The 7,781-nt window shown below is 40.1% G+C and overlaps 1 long non-coding RNA gene across 1 annotated transcript in view; it reads right to left on the bottom strand.

Moving 5' to 3' along the window:
* Window positions 1–4,396: 4,396 nt before the first annotated feature.
* The window catches only part of LOC148126169 (uncharacterized), a 53,440-nt gene continuing 50,055 nt past the window's right edge, over window positions 4,397–7,781 (bottom strand). Inside the window, exon 4 of the long non-coding RNA XR_015742908.1 lies at window positions 4,397–4,685. This is a non-coding gene — a long non-coding RNA (uncharacterized LOC148126169). The remainder of the gene's footprint in view (window positions 4,686–7,781) is intronic.

Here is a 7,781-nt window from a genome sequence, read left to right as displayed (position 1 = left end):
TCTGCTGGTAGGATTATTATGCTGGTGTCTTCTTTCAGGTTAAGTAGTGCAGTTTGTTCTTCTTTGGATAAGTTGCTTTTGGGTGGTTTGCTAGTGCAGAGGATGTTGGTGATTTGAGTCTGATTTTGTTAGCATCATCAGGGTTGGTTTTGGTCAGGCTGGTTTCAACTCCGCATATGATGGTTTCTGTGGGGATGTGTTTGGGAGCGACAGCAAAGTTGAATCCTTTTGAAAGGACCTTGGTTTCAGCTTCAGTGAGGATCTTGTCTGAGATGTTGTGCAATGTTTGTTTCATGTGTGGCTGTGGGGGAGGGGGAGTTGGTTTCTGGCATTGTTGTAGTTTCCTGAGTTTGTTGGTGTGTGTGTCTGTCTTGAGGGTGGTCTGTGTTTCGGCTCTCCAGACAGCGAGTTGTTTGGATTTGTCCCAAAGTAGAGGGTGAATCTTGTTGCTGAGTCTGAGGTGGAGTGTGAGGAGATCTTTGTTGATTTGGTCTAGGAGAAACCTTTTCGTGTGAAGTTCATTTCTAATTAGGGCCAGTTCTGTTCTTTTAAGGATGCGTTTGGTGGCTGCTGTGTTGGTGTGGAATTTCAATTGGAAGCTTGTAGGAATTAAATTTTGATCTCGGCAGTTGCATAGGAATGCAAGGTCACATAAAACCATAGAGATAGAAAAATGCCCACACAGCATGAACAAACGAGATGACACCTCCCGCCTTCCAGCCATTTGGAAACCCGCCCTCATGAACAGACGAGCACCTAACATGAAGAAGGACACCAGACCCACACCCATGAGAGCCACACAAGATGCCACCACCACACTTCCATATAGAAAACAGACTCCCACCCATTCAGAAAATGAGACACGACCATGGACCAGAAGCTTCACTGCAGCTGCATCACTACCCACTTCAAACCCCTCTGAGCCATACATGGAGCAAACCGACACCCACTATGAAGATGCAGCAGGACCACGAACTAGAAGCCAAACAGCAAGATCACAACTCACCAGCTCAAATCCCCAGCAACTAAGACTAACCTGAGCACAACCAAGCCCCACCTGAACAGAACATGCCTCCAACCAATCAGAACACGGCTAACCCCCAACCAATCAGAACACAGCCAAACCCCTACCAATGAGAACACACCCCACCCAATCAGAACACAGCCAAGCCCCCACCCAATCAAGTCCCACCCCACTGGCAGTTAAAAGGAGGAAGCAGCTGCAATCTCACATTACTCTGAGAAGCACAGAGCTGGAGACAGAAGCCTGAAGATGATGAATGAGACTTCATCGAAGCGTTGCCTAGATACTTGAATCTTACGCGGGAGAAACCCGAACAACCAAAGATCCACATACAAATACCCATGAGAACCTCAGAAAACAAATATATATATATATATATATATATATATATATATATATATGTATGTATGTATGTATGTATGTATGTATGTATGTATGTATATATATATATATATATATATATATATATATATATATATATATATATATATATATATATATATATATATGGATCTTTGGTTGTTCGGGTTTTCTCCCGCGTAAGATTCAAGTATCTAGGCAACGTTTGATGAAGTCTCATTCATCATCTTCAGGCTTCTGTCTTCGGCTCTTGCTTCTCAGAGTGATGTGAGATTGCAGCTGCTTCTTCCTTTTAACTGCTAGTGGGGTGGGACTTGATTGGGTGGGGGCTTGGCTGTGTTCTGATTGGGTGAGGTGTGTTCTCATTGGTAGGGGTTTGGCTGTGTTCTGATTGGTTGGGGGTTGGCCGTGTTCTGATTGGTTGGAGGCGTGTTCTGTTCAGGTGGGGCTGGTTGTGCTCAGGTTAGTCTTAGTTGCTGGGGATTTGAGTTGGTGAGCTGTGATCTTGCTGTTTGGCTTCGAGTTCGTGCTCGTGCTGCATCTTCATAGTGGGTGTCGGTTTGCTTCATGTATGGCTCGGAGGGGTTTGAAGTGGGTAGTGATGTAGCTGCAGTGCAGCTTCTGGTCCATGGTCGTGTCTCATCTTCTGAGTGGGTGTGAGTCTGTTTTCTACATGGAGGTGTGGTGGTGGCATCTTGTGTGGCTATCATGGGTGTGGGTCTGGTGTCCTTCTTCATGTTAGGTACTCGTCTGTTCATGAGGGCGGGTTTCCAAATGGCTGGAAGGAGGGAGGTGTCATCTCGTTTGTTCATGCTGTGTGGGCGTTTTTCTATCTCTATGGCTTCTCTGATTATTCTGCTGTTGAAGTGTTTGGTTTTGGCGATAGTTCTGGTATTTTTAAAGTCAATTTCATGTCCTGTGGCTTTGAGGTGTTGGACCAGGGAAGAGGTCATTTCTTCTTTTTTGATTGAGTTCTTATGTTCTTCAATGCATGCACTTATTCTTCTGTTAGTTTGTCCAATGTATGTGGTAGGGCAGGCAGTGCAGGGGATTTCGTATACTCCTTGGTTTTCTAATTCGATTTTGTCTTTGGGGTTTCTTAGGATGGTGGATATTTTTCTGTTTGTGCAGAATGCTGTTTTAATGTTGTGTTTTTGGAGGATCTTGCTGATTTTGTCTGTAGTGCCTTTTATATATGGGAGGAGGGCTTTGCCGTTTTCTTGTTCTCTGTCTTGGATTTTGGTTGGGGTTTCTTTTTGGATTAGGTGAGTAATCTTCTTTCTTTGGAATCCATTGGCTGTAAGTACGTTGGTGAGAGTGTGTAGTTCGTTTTTTTGGTGTTGTTCATCGGCTAAGCATTTTGTTCTGGAGATGAGTGTCTTGGTTACGGAATTGATCTGTGCTGGGTGGTGGTGTGAGAGTGCATGTAGATAGCGGTTTGTATGTGTTTTCTTCTGGTAGATGGTGTGTCCTAGGGAGCCATTGGATCTTTTGTATACCAAGACATCTAGGAAGGGAAGTTGATTGTTGGCTTCTGTTTCCATGGTGAATTGTATTTTGGGGTGTAGGCTGTTGAGGTGTGTGAGGAAGTTGTTCAGTTTTTCTTTCCTGTGTGGCCAGATTATGAAGGTGTCATCTACGTATCTGAGCCAGAGTTTGGGTTTGTGGTCGTATTTTTCTAGAGCTTGTGTTTCAAAGTGTTCCATGTAGAGGTTTGCGATGACAGGTGAGAGGGGTGATCCCATGGGTGCTCCTTCTATTTGTTTGTATTTTTGTCCATTGTAGGTGAAGTATGTATTGGATAGGCAGTGGTTGGTCAGATCTAGGATGTGCTTGGGGGGTTGTATTTGTTTTGGATGGCTGTCAGGGCTTCTTTTATTGGCACTTGGGTGAAGAGGATATGACATGAAGCTTACTAGTAGGTCGCTGGGTTGTAAGTTTTGTTTCTTTATGATCTCGATGAACTGGAATGAGTTTCTTACATGTGAGTTGATGGATTCTGTATAGGGTTGTAGTTGTTTGGCGAGAAATTTGGCCAGGTTTTGTAGAGGTGAGCCTATGGAGCTGACTATTGGTCTGAGTGGGGTTCCTTCTTTGTGTATCTTGGGGAGACCATAATAGCATTTTAGCTTGTCACATATATATATATATATATGTATGTGTGTGTGTATGTGTATATATATATATATATGTTTTCTGAGGTTCTCATGGGTATTTATATGTGGATCTTTGGTTGTTGGGTTTTCTCCCCGTAAGATTGAGTATCTAGGCAACGTTTCGATGAAGTCTCATTCATCAAGAAGCCTGAAGATGATGAATGAGACTTCATCGAAGCGTTGCCTAGATACTTCGAATCTTCGAGAAAACCCAAACAACCAAAGATCCACATATATATATATATATATATATATATATATATATGTTTTCTGAGGTTCTCGGGTATTTATATGTGGATCTTTGGTTGTTGGGTTTTCTCCGTGTAAGAAAACCCGAACAACAAAGATCCATATATATATATATATATATATATATATATATATATATATATATATATATATATATATATATATATGGCATTCAGCTTTGTTCGGTATTGAAATAGTGGGAAAACAATATTACTTAGGTTCAGGGGGGTGCAAATGGAATTAAACTCATATAAAAATTCAGAATAAATGCACTTCTCATCTATTTCTAGGCAAGCCAGCTCTGCCCTGCAGTCTAAAATGGATCACATGATGTACATAAATAAATGTTCCCACAAGGCTTGTTAAAGCTATTGGAAGAGTTTTATTATTCCATCCTTGCTATTAATGGATGGAAAACACAGTACAGAAGTTACTGAGCAACAGAAAAATGTAGGAGACAGAGAAAAAAAAATCCAATCCCTTTTTCTCTAAAATACATTTAATTGAATAAAGGGACACATTTGCTCATTTTGCACCTCCCCACCCTTATCTTTAGGCAACTTCACATTAAACTTGTGAGTTGTAACGTTAGAGATGTCTTCTGGCTATTTATATTTTTAGCTATCAATTACCTACCTCAAATTAAGTGTGCTATGCATTTTAAAATATAATGCATTTGGACAAAGAATTATGTTCCAAATGGTGAGGCACAAAAGTTCAATGCAAGGTTCACTCTGTGCTCTTTTTCGCATTGGAGTTTTGTGAGGCAACCCCTGGGGGAGTTTGCAAGAAAGGTGTTCATGGGCTTTGGATGGGAGAAGGAGGCAAAACGAAGAGGATGCTTGAGGCGTCTTCTCTGAAGGGGTCTGACATAGCACCACTTTCTTCGCCAAATGCTGACCAAAGCAAAGTAAATGAAAACAGGAAACAAAAAAGCTGATTTGGAATTCCAGCATATTTCAGCAGACCATTCTCTCATCTTCCTTTGAAAGTTTCTCTCCCACTCCTCCCCCTCCCTCTCTCTTTCTCTCTCCCTCTCTCTCATTCTCATTCTCCCTCTTTTTCCTATCTCTCTTTCTCTCCTGCCCTCTCTCATTCTCTCTTTCTCCTCCGTCTTTCTTTCTCCTCTGTCCCATTCATTCTCTCTCTCTCCCTCCTTCCCCCCTCTCTCACATGCAGGATTTCAAACACTAGCTTATGTGTAGCAGAGACTTTTGGATTTTCTCACGGTACAGCCAAAAAGACTTTTTCTGGCCTTGCAAATAAATGGCTAATAGCAATTCTATCTTAAAAGTATGATTTCTCCTGTGTCAACCCATTTTAGCTTGTCACAAATTGGCAATTAAACAATCTGTGAACACAATTCACCATGTATGTGGTTTGTATGTAGTCAGATATCTACATGTATATCTAAGCATTTATTTATGGGCAGAGAGACAGGAGGCATATAAATTTAATTAAATATATAAATAAATGTAATTTAAAAACACAATTAAGGCATTACATGCACAGTTAATGAACATTTTGAAGAGGAAGAGTGCCGTGACATTTTCCTTCAGTGACAATAGCCAGGAATATGTGGTGGGTAGTTGATCCATGGTTTATAGTCATTAAATTACCTTGCAGCTTTGCATAAACTGTCCCTTCCTTCCTTTCCTTTCCTTTTCCTTCCTTCCTTCCTTCCTTCCTTCCTTCCTTCCTTCCTTCCTTCCTTCCTTCCTTCCTTCCTTCGGTACGATTCATACCTAAGCATACTGTAAATGTGAATGTAATTGAAGAAGGAGGCTCTGGTACTATTGATTTCCAGTTGAATAATAGGCACTCAGCAAAGAGCTACAAAACCAAAATTGCTCTTCAAAGCATAGGACAACATCACCAAAGGATGAAGAAATGTAATACAGCAGTATAAGATTATATTACTTTAATATTTATTTTATTTTTTGCTACATTTCCTGGTCCTTCTGGGATGAATGAGAGGAACTACAACATCTACAACATATAAAACATATCCATTATCAGAAGTGATCAGCTATTTATCAGAAGACCAGCTAATGGAACAATTCTAAATAAGGTTCCTAAAGATTAGATCCCATAGAAATGTGAAATTTTAATTTGGAGATACATGCTAACAATCATAGTACACTGTGGAATTACACACAAGACAACCGAAGATGAGATAAATTATGGTCCTTCTGAAAGGAAGAAGCATTAGTTCAATAAATCCTTGACTTATGACCACAATTAGGAGCCAAAATTCCATTGCTAAGCAAGGTGGTTGTCAGGTAAGTCACACACCCCCACCAATTCGAAAAACTTTTTGCCAAGGTTGTTAAACAAATCACTGCAGTTGTTAAGAGAATCCAGGTTCCCCTATTGACGTTGCTTGTCAAAATCTGGCTGGGAAGATTGCAATAGGGTTCACACGAGCCAGGGATTCTGCAACTATTGTAATTACATGCCATTTTGATGTGACTGTGGGTTCAGTGCAACAGTTGTAAGCCTGAAGTCTAATTGTAAATCAGTTTTTTTGCAGGGCCATTGTAATTTTCTACAGTTACCGAATGAATGGTTGTTAAGTAAAAGACTGCCTGTGTATCTATCTCATTTTAATGTAGTAGCTGGTAATTCTGATTAAACATAGATGGGATCATTGGGGATAACTTTATATCAATTCAAATCAGCTTCATAATTCTCAAACTTCCCAAATCTTCTGCACAAATATTGTGATTCTTTTTTTTTTTGTAGCCAGGAAGAGAAGAACGGAAATCTTAAATCTGTACAGCAAATTTTAAGAAATAATAGAAGAAATCTAGCAGAAGGAGAATTGGGGTGCAGGGGCAGATAGCAAATATCCTTCCATTCATGAATTCCCATTGATCACCTGGATAGACCCATGCTTTTTAAAAAAATATTCTGCTAATAGATTATACAGTCGTCCTTAGTGGGACACATGGATTTGCAAAGCATGAAAGAAATGTTTAAATAAATAATATAATGATGACAACCCTATCCCACAGAACTTAGGAAAGGTGCAAGAAAATGATTGCATATAAATAAAAGAAAATTTAGTCAAAGAGTTACTTTGACTAAAAAAAACTACTGGGCCTGGCTCAGCAGGTATTATGCTATGAAACTGGAAAGTAGCCAAATTCAGGAGTTGAAAAAAGAGAGAAACAGAGGGGGGGGGGAGCACATTTCCCTTCTTTTTCCATGCCATTTAAACCGCCCCCACCCCAACTTCTGCAACTTCTCTGAGGAAAAAAATATCCTGCCATGCAGATTTTATTTTGTTAAGCTTTACACTGTTATAAGTGAGCTCAAGTTGCAAATTTAATTTCTACACAACTAATGATATGGGAGCATAGTGTACTCCAGGGTACAAAATGAATTAAATGACTTATTTAAAATCCAGGTGGATACATGTTTTTCTTAGTCTGAACGGTAAAACTTATGAGACAGAAACGGTCTTACAATGTATAATAGCTGGAGGAAGGTAGGAAGGAAGGAAGGAAGGAAGGAAGGAAGGAGGGAGGGAGGAAGGGAGGGAGGAAGGGAGGAAGGAAGGTTGAATAATGTATAAGAAATGATTCGTAACACATCTCTGTCAGCCTGCTCTAAGAAAGCACATATATGACTTATTAAAGATGTGTCCTGCAGAGATATGAATATTGTTTACATTTTATTTGGTTGCTGCCAGAAACTTTTGTGTTGCACAGTATATATAGCTGGCTGCCTCCCTTTCAGTTCCTTGGTAAGGGAACTGTAGCTGTGATCTGATCTTAGACTAAGATATATGACAAAAAGATTCCTTGGACCTTCTCTATTTACTCACTTCAGATTCATATCTGACCCTTTCCACAATTACAAAGATGTTCTTATCTGTAGCTGTTTCCACTTAAAACCAGAGAGGAAAAATTTTGGGATCTGACGCCAGCTTCATCATAGCAAATACTTTCCAAGGGCCAGAACTTGCAAGAAAATAATAATGAATG

Source organism: Pseudonaja textilis, chromosome 3 (genome assembly GCF_049901715.1).
Source record: "Pseudonaja textilis isolate UNSWEBS1 chromosome 3, rPseTex1.2, whole genome shotgun sequence".
NCBI lineage: Eukaryota > Metazoa > Chordata > Lepidosauria > Squamata > Elapidae > Pseudonaja > Pseudonaja textilis.
This window is presented reverse-complemented; position numbering and strand designations above follow the sequence as displayed.